This window comes from Hypomesus transpacificus, chromosome 2, assembly GCF_021917145.1.
Source record: "Hypomesus transpacificus isolate Combined female chromosome 2, fHypTra1, whole genome shotgun sequence".
NCBI lineage: Eukaryota > Metazoa > Chordata > Actinopteri > Osmeriformes > Osmeridae > Hypomesus > Hypomesus transpacificus.
The window spans coordinates 5,474,449-5,480,632 of NC_061061.1; the positions used below are offsets into that span (position 1 = coordinate 5,474,449).

Consider the following 6,184-nt stretch of genomic DNA (forward strand, 5'->3'; position numbering starts at 1 on the left):
TCAAGGCCATATTAACCACGATATCACAGACTCTTAGGCTAATGACACCACATATTGCGAAGTAGGCCTAATACTTAAATCATCGCTGCATGATATAGAAACTTGGGCACAGACATGATCATACTTCTGATAATCATGGCAAAGTAGGCTAACCCTAACAGGTAACCAGCTGTTTTGGGTGAACTCCAGTAGCCTATCCCCAAAAGATAGGTGGTTAATATGGCTATTGCCTCGGAACAACTCCAAGTACGTGATGAGTAGCCTACATTCGGGTGGTGTCTACGGTAACTAGTTGATTCAGAAGAACCAAAACAACATGTTGCCTGAAGGCCAACTTTGTTAAAAATGTCGTGACCGATACATGCATGTGCTTTCAGTGGCTCACGGTATAATGCAAAAGGTTTGTAATAATGCAGGTGTTTTTTGCTCGTGGTATCGAATCCAACTCGAATCTTTTATTTTCTTAGCTTCCATTTATTATGGTGTGCTTGGCTGTAATGTAGCGCTCACTACATTTGTTCAGAATATTCAATTATGAAATGAATTGATTTCAAAAGATATAGCGAAGAAACACTCAGCCATAGGCTACACAAATAGCATAGGAAACGAATGTTTCCATGTTGTGTTACGCGTATTTTGATCGTATTGTCTGGGTTAGCAGCGACGTTCTTCGTATTAATTTTTAATATGTGGTGTCAGAAGGAGCTTTGATGTCGTGGTAAATACGGCTATTGCCTCGGAACAACCCCAAATACGTGATTAGTAGCCTACATTCGGGTAGTGTCTTTGGGAACCAGTTGATTCAGAAGAAGCCAAATCAAAATGTTACCTGAAGGCGAACTTAGTTGACAAGTACGTAATCATATTGATTGCATCTCAGATCTGATATGGCACGCGGTGTAATTCAACGGACTTACGTGTGAACGTATTTTTGCTCTAGTGGGATCGAATCCCACTTCATGCGAGCCTGCAAATGTTTTATTTTGTCGCAAATGGTAGCCTAATGTAGTGCGCACGTAGGCTATTGGCCTACTTTCATATTTGCCGCAGCAAATATGAGATCCGACTTGAAAATCGCCAGTAATATGTTTGCGAATTTGTGACGAATCTGGTGATGGAGGCGGACTGATAGGTGCACGCACAGCTGGGGAACCAGTTGAATTGGGAACCAGTTGGGACGTAACACCGGCAAAGGATAGAATTTTTAATGGCAAAAGGACCACACGGATAATACAAATAGTTAAATTTAAAAATACCAAAAAGGTCGAGGAGGACAGCCTTTAAAAGAGAAAGCGATTACCCATTGATCTGTCGCATCAGATATTTGATATTCGCTCACTGGCAGTGTTCAAATGTTGTGATTCACTCAATTTTACACCAGAAACGTTAGGGAGGACTGCCTAATGTAGATACGAGCCTGATGAAGATAGCCAGCATCTCGGATTTCTTTAACCAAGCCTGTTTAATTCGTCATTTGCCTGAGAAAGCGACCTCCGTTAGCCAGTCTAGTTTTGGATGATCACTTGGTCAGGCTATTTAAGGGTATCGGGGTCAAGTGAATTTTGTGCATAGACAAGTGAAACAAATGTATTTGTCCAATGGCCAAGAGCCTTAAAGTTAATATCAGGCCCTGCAATCCAGTGGCCAGAGATATATGATGACCTGATTGACACTCCAAGTGTAATAGACCGGGGAGAAGTTCGTCTTTTACAACCGAAATGCGCAGATGAGACTGCTTGACAGTTGTCTGACGTAGGGTGATAATTGGTCTGTACAAATGGCGAGTTGAACAAACACGTCGGATGCGCCGTGTTTGGATGCCGATATAGGTTCGCAAAACCATGAGCAACAACAGCAACGAAACGTCCGCCATTGTTGATGTTGTGTTTGTCGCTACCGCGCTAGCGTTGCTTGGAAATATGAGACCTATACAGTGACGTAATGACGTGGCTCTGTGGTGGCTCTCGCCCGTGGAAAAGCAAACCGGTTCTTAGTAAGCTCCGTTCTTGAACCAGCTCCGAACTGGCTCTAGCACCAGCTCCGAACTAGCTCCCGGTTCACTTTGGTGGAAAGGAGGTATGAGAGAAAGTGAAAATGGAACTCAAAAGCAGAAAAAGTGTTGGGTGCAGTGGCGATTTCTTTAAGACTGCAATGGAAGCTCAGCTTCCCCTAAAATATCAAAAAACGGATTTACATTTGGTGCTTAACCTGAACCTAATAACCTACCTAGTCAAGGTTTTGATGTGAGGTTAAATTGGAACTAAACTAACTAAATTAATGGCGCGCGAGCGGAAACTTTTACATACATTTCAGTGCAAAATTGTTTTTTTAAGCTTTATGTAGCCTAGCCTAATATGAACATTACGTTAGAGTCATATTCTTAGCTATATTTTCTGGAAATTACAACCCAAATGTTTACCTGAAAGAGTCAGGGCTTTTGAGAAAACATATTGTTCCCATCCTTGCAGGAACCTAGATTTATGAAGTGACAGATCTTTCTTTTTTTACCTGGCTTTTTCAGTTCCTCCTGGCATCTTTTTCCCTTCCATTTTATTCTTCTCTGGACGCTCAGCGTCTCTGGGAGTGAATGGAGGAGTGGGTTGGCCTGGACGCTAGGCTTCTGCTTGATGATTGGAGGGTGTGTCGAAAGACTGCATCTCCTTTTGATTGACAACGATTTTGTACTATAAAAAGTTGCCGAAGCTATTCGAGTTTAGTCCCATCGCGGAATTTGGCTACACTCTCTGCTTTCCTTGACCGGACATTTTCGCACATTATTTTTGTTTTCACCCTGAATTTTTCTAATGTTATGCGCGGTGCCGTTGACTCACTCGACATCGGGCAACCTGAGGCCCCCCTGGTGGCGAGGCCCGGGGCTGCAGCCCCTAAAGCCCATTGTCTTAATCCGGCCCTGCGTATTTGGAGGATAATTATCGTGCATCTGGCAACACTGAAAAGGCGGTTGAACAATGACTGTTCTCTCTACGGTCAGAGCTCACGCAAGAAGGTGGAACGTAGGGGAGATACCCTTCCAAAACGTATTAGGCCGGGCGTAATTAGTTTGTGAAAGACCCAGAGAAACACAAATATCCGACGAGGCAAAATCCCAGACAATTTTGGAATCCCTGCCGGACGCATTTTTTAGGTCTCAAAAAGAGGACATGTCCGGGTAAAAGAGGACGTCTGGTCACCCTAGTAAAGCAACCCTGCAAAGTAAACGACTGACAGCAAAGCAATAGCCAAAGACAAAAGCAACGACCACAGCAAACGACAGGTGAAGTGGCACATTGTAAACGCAACATCGACTTATTTTTGGCACAAATGTATGGAAAGCCAAAAGGGTCATATGTATGCGTAATTTTAACGCGTATTTTTGATTGGACACCCGTTTAGGAAGCGCCTGTAGCTGTTTCATAAGCGGCTGCAGCCGTAAATGTGCAGGCGAAAGTTACACATGAATGTACGCGTTAGTTAAGGCTTGCAGGCGTTAAATAAACGTGTGTATATTTACACGTGCAATTGAAGGCGTTAAATAAACATGTGTATATTTACACCTGCATTTGCATGCGTTAAATAAACGTGTGTATATTTACACGTGCAATTGCAGGCGTTAAATAAACGCGTGCATATTTACACGTGCAATTGCAGGCGTTAAATAAACGCCTGAACGCCACATGCAAATCACTGCCCACAATTTCCCTAGCTCCTCCTGCAGTTAGCTGGGCTTGTGTGATTGGATTCATCCCTGTATTTTCAAGTACCATGGATCCTCCCCACTGTAGAAGCGGCCGATTCAAAACAAGTTTAGCCCAGCACAGTCAGAAGTTTAAGATGGCAAGAAGGAACTTCCTACGACACTGCAAGCAGACCCTAAATGACTGCACTCGGCTTTTGTTATCCGATAACGCTGGACACGACGACCTTCAGTCCACGTTGACAAGGTACAGTTTTTTTCGAAATCATTATTTGTGATGAATCATTATTATCGTAATCTTCACCGGCTAGCTAGGCTAACATGGGGTTTTACTTGCTCACTGGCTTTGCGGATAGCTTTTGTATGTTTGTTTTTAGCAAATGGTTGCTACTGTGATATTTCTGCCTTGCTAGCTAGCCAGTAACTGACTAGTCTATACTGTTGGATAAATACTAGCTATTTGCGTTTCGTTTTTATCCGTGAAAGCTGCCATGTTAAGGCTGGACAGTCCATATCCAACTATCTGTCCACTAGTTATGTAGCTAGCAAAACGAGTTAGCCTCCGGTGCTGCAAACTCTTGAGATTCGTCTTTTATTGTTACTTAAAGTCGATTAGTCAATCTAGTTTGTATTTTGAGGCAAACTCGCTGCTGAAGGCAAACAAGCTTAACCTTGTTAAGGCTGGCTGGCGTTAGCTTTTTCTTTTATCTTAAAACGAAACTTATCCTATTTCATTCAAGCCTGTGTTGTTACCGGACCACCACAGGGTGCAATGCTACCACAACGATATTACTGGTATTTCTCCCTTTAGGCTATTGGTATTTCTCCCTTTAGGTTATTTTCAGTTGTTAGACGATTTATTATGGAGACTATTTGTTCACGTTCTTATTCCAGATACACATGGTCGATAAATTATTACTGTTTTGGATACAACAACAACAAATCTAGCCTTGTCTACTTTAACACCAGTCTTCTTTCAGGATGGAAACAATGCAGCGAAGCCTAGAGTGGGCAAGGGGTACGCTCTTGAATGTTGCTTCAGCAGACGGCCTGATAGCTTAAGTGTCTGAGTTCATCGAGGAGATTCGCACCTATGGTCGGCATGCACAACAAGGTGAGAGCCTTTTCAGTGGGGTTGGGTGCTTACAGCTCAGCTCGTCCTTTGAGCTGTTTCACACATCGTTCTCTTGCAGTTGCCATTGTTCAGTATTTTTTGTGTCCACTTAACAGTGCGTGCCTGGAGCGTGTGCAAGTTACAGTCTCTTAAATGTTCTAAGCACATCATTGTATTATTGTTGTAGCCAGTTCCGGTTACCAGGCTCCATTGACTTGGACTGGAGCAATGGGGGCTCCTCATTATCACATCACCGGAGAGCAGCTGAGGGGTCTGATGATGGATGGAAGATGTTCTCCACGTGTTCCACTACACTCAAAACCACATCTGAGGTCAGTTGTGCTTGGGGTTGAATGCTATGAAATGCAAAGCTTTTAAATGCATGGTTTCCACAATTTTGGCATGAATGGATTGTCAATAATCAATTACTCTAGTGATGCATTGTCACTCTTTGTGTCTTGTCAGATACTTTGCATTAACCTGAGGGCAGCTGCGTCCCATCAATGTCGCAGAGGCTGCACAGAAGGTACAGTGTTGCTGCTCTGAATTCTTGATGACACATCAATGGAAACTACAGACTGAAGGTAGATGCTCACTCACTAATTTTCTTAGTATGTCTTGGTTATTGAAACTATAGGTTGTAACATCTCAAACACTATCAGGTAGCTCACTTGTTCATCAGCTAGAGCAAGAATTGACGTGGATAAGAATAGTTTCATGATGTTGCTGCTACTTCGGTTATTGATACAGTAGTAGCACCTTGAAATATAGATGCTTATATTGACAAAGTCTAATGTTATGTTTGTTGTGATTTCAGATGGAGGATAGTCATCCATGGTGGCATTGATGGTCACAGCTGCCATGTGTTTCTCCATGCTTCCAGCAACAAGTGCAGCATTACTAAATGCTGAGGCCAGACAGTCCGTCCAGGCTTAGAACAGGATCTGGTAGAAGCTAGATTTCTGTGATTGCCACCTTTTGAATTGGATAACCATGGACCAGAACAAGATAATCAATATTTTCCTGCAGTAGTGAATGTATGTTACTGCTCGACATTAAATTATAAAACGAGAAGAAGTGAATGTAGCTTGTTTCATAACAAGATGGGTTGATGCAGTGATATGGAGGGGTGATTGTCATTGTTTGTTTACTAATTCTTAAACATAAACAATGTATATCTTGAATCTGCCCTGAGAGCTGTCCTTGTGTCTTGCCTCTCTGACATTACACATTTGTGGTTGAGGTTGAGTGACTGCAAAAGCCGTAGCAAATAGAATAGAATATAACTTCACTTTTCCAGAACTTTACGGTGTCAGACACATACAAAATGTAGTATGCACACAGGCATGTGCAGTATTTACAGGTATAAGAAAGAA

At 42.6% G+C, this 6,184-nt stretch overlaps 1 long non-coding RNA gene across 3 annotated transcripts; it reads left to right on the forward strand.

Annotated features, from left to right (window-relative positions):
- The first annotated feature begins 3,588 nt into the window (after positions 1-3,588).
- Positions 3,589-5,943, forward strand: LOC124479155. Of its 3 annotated transcripts, none has more exons than XR_006957364.1 (5): positions 3,589-3,941; positions 4,675-4,808; positions 4,996-5,140; positions 5,274-5,392; positions 5,626-5,943. It is a non-coding gene; the product is annotated as an uncharacterized LOC124479155 (long non-coding RNA). The 3 variants fall into 3 exon arrangements; XR_006957366.1 differs by lacking the exon at positions 3,589-3,941 and adding an exon at positions 4,017-4,055 and having other exon boundaries at positions 5,626-5,932; XR_006957365.1 differs by lacking the exon at positions 3,589-3,941 and adding an exon at positions 4,122-4,489 and having other exon boundaries at positions 5,626-5,932.
- The last annotated feature ends 241 nt before the right edge of the window (positions 5,944-6,184 follow it).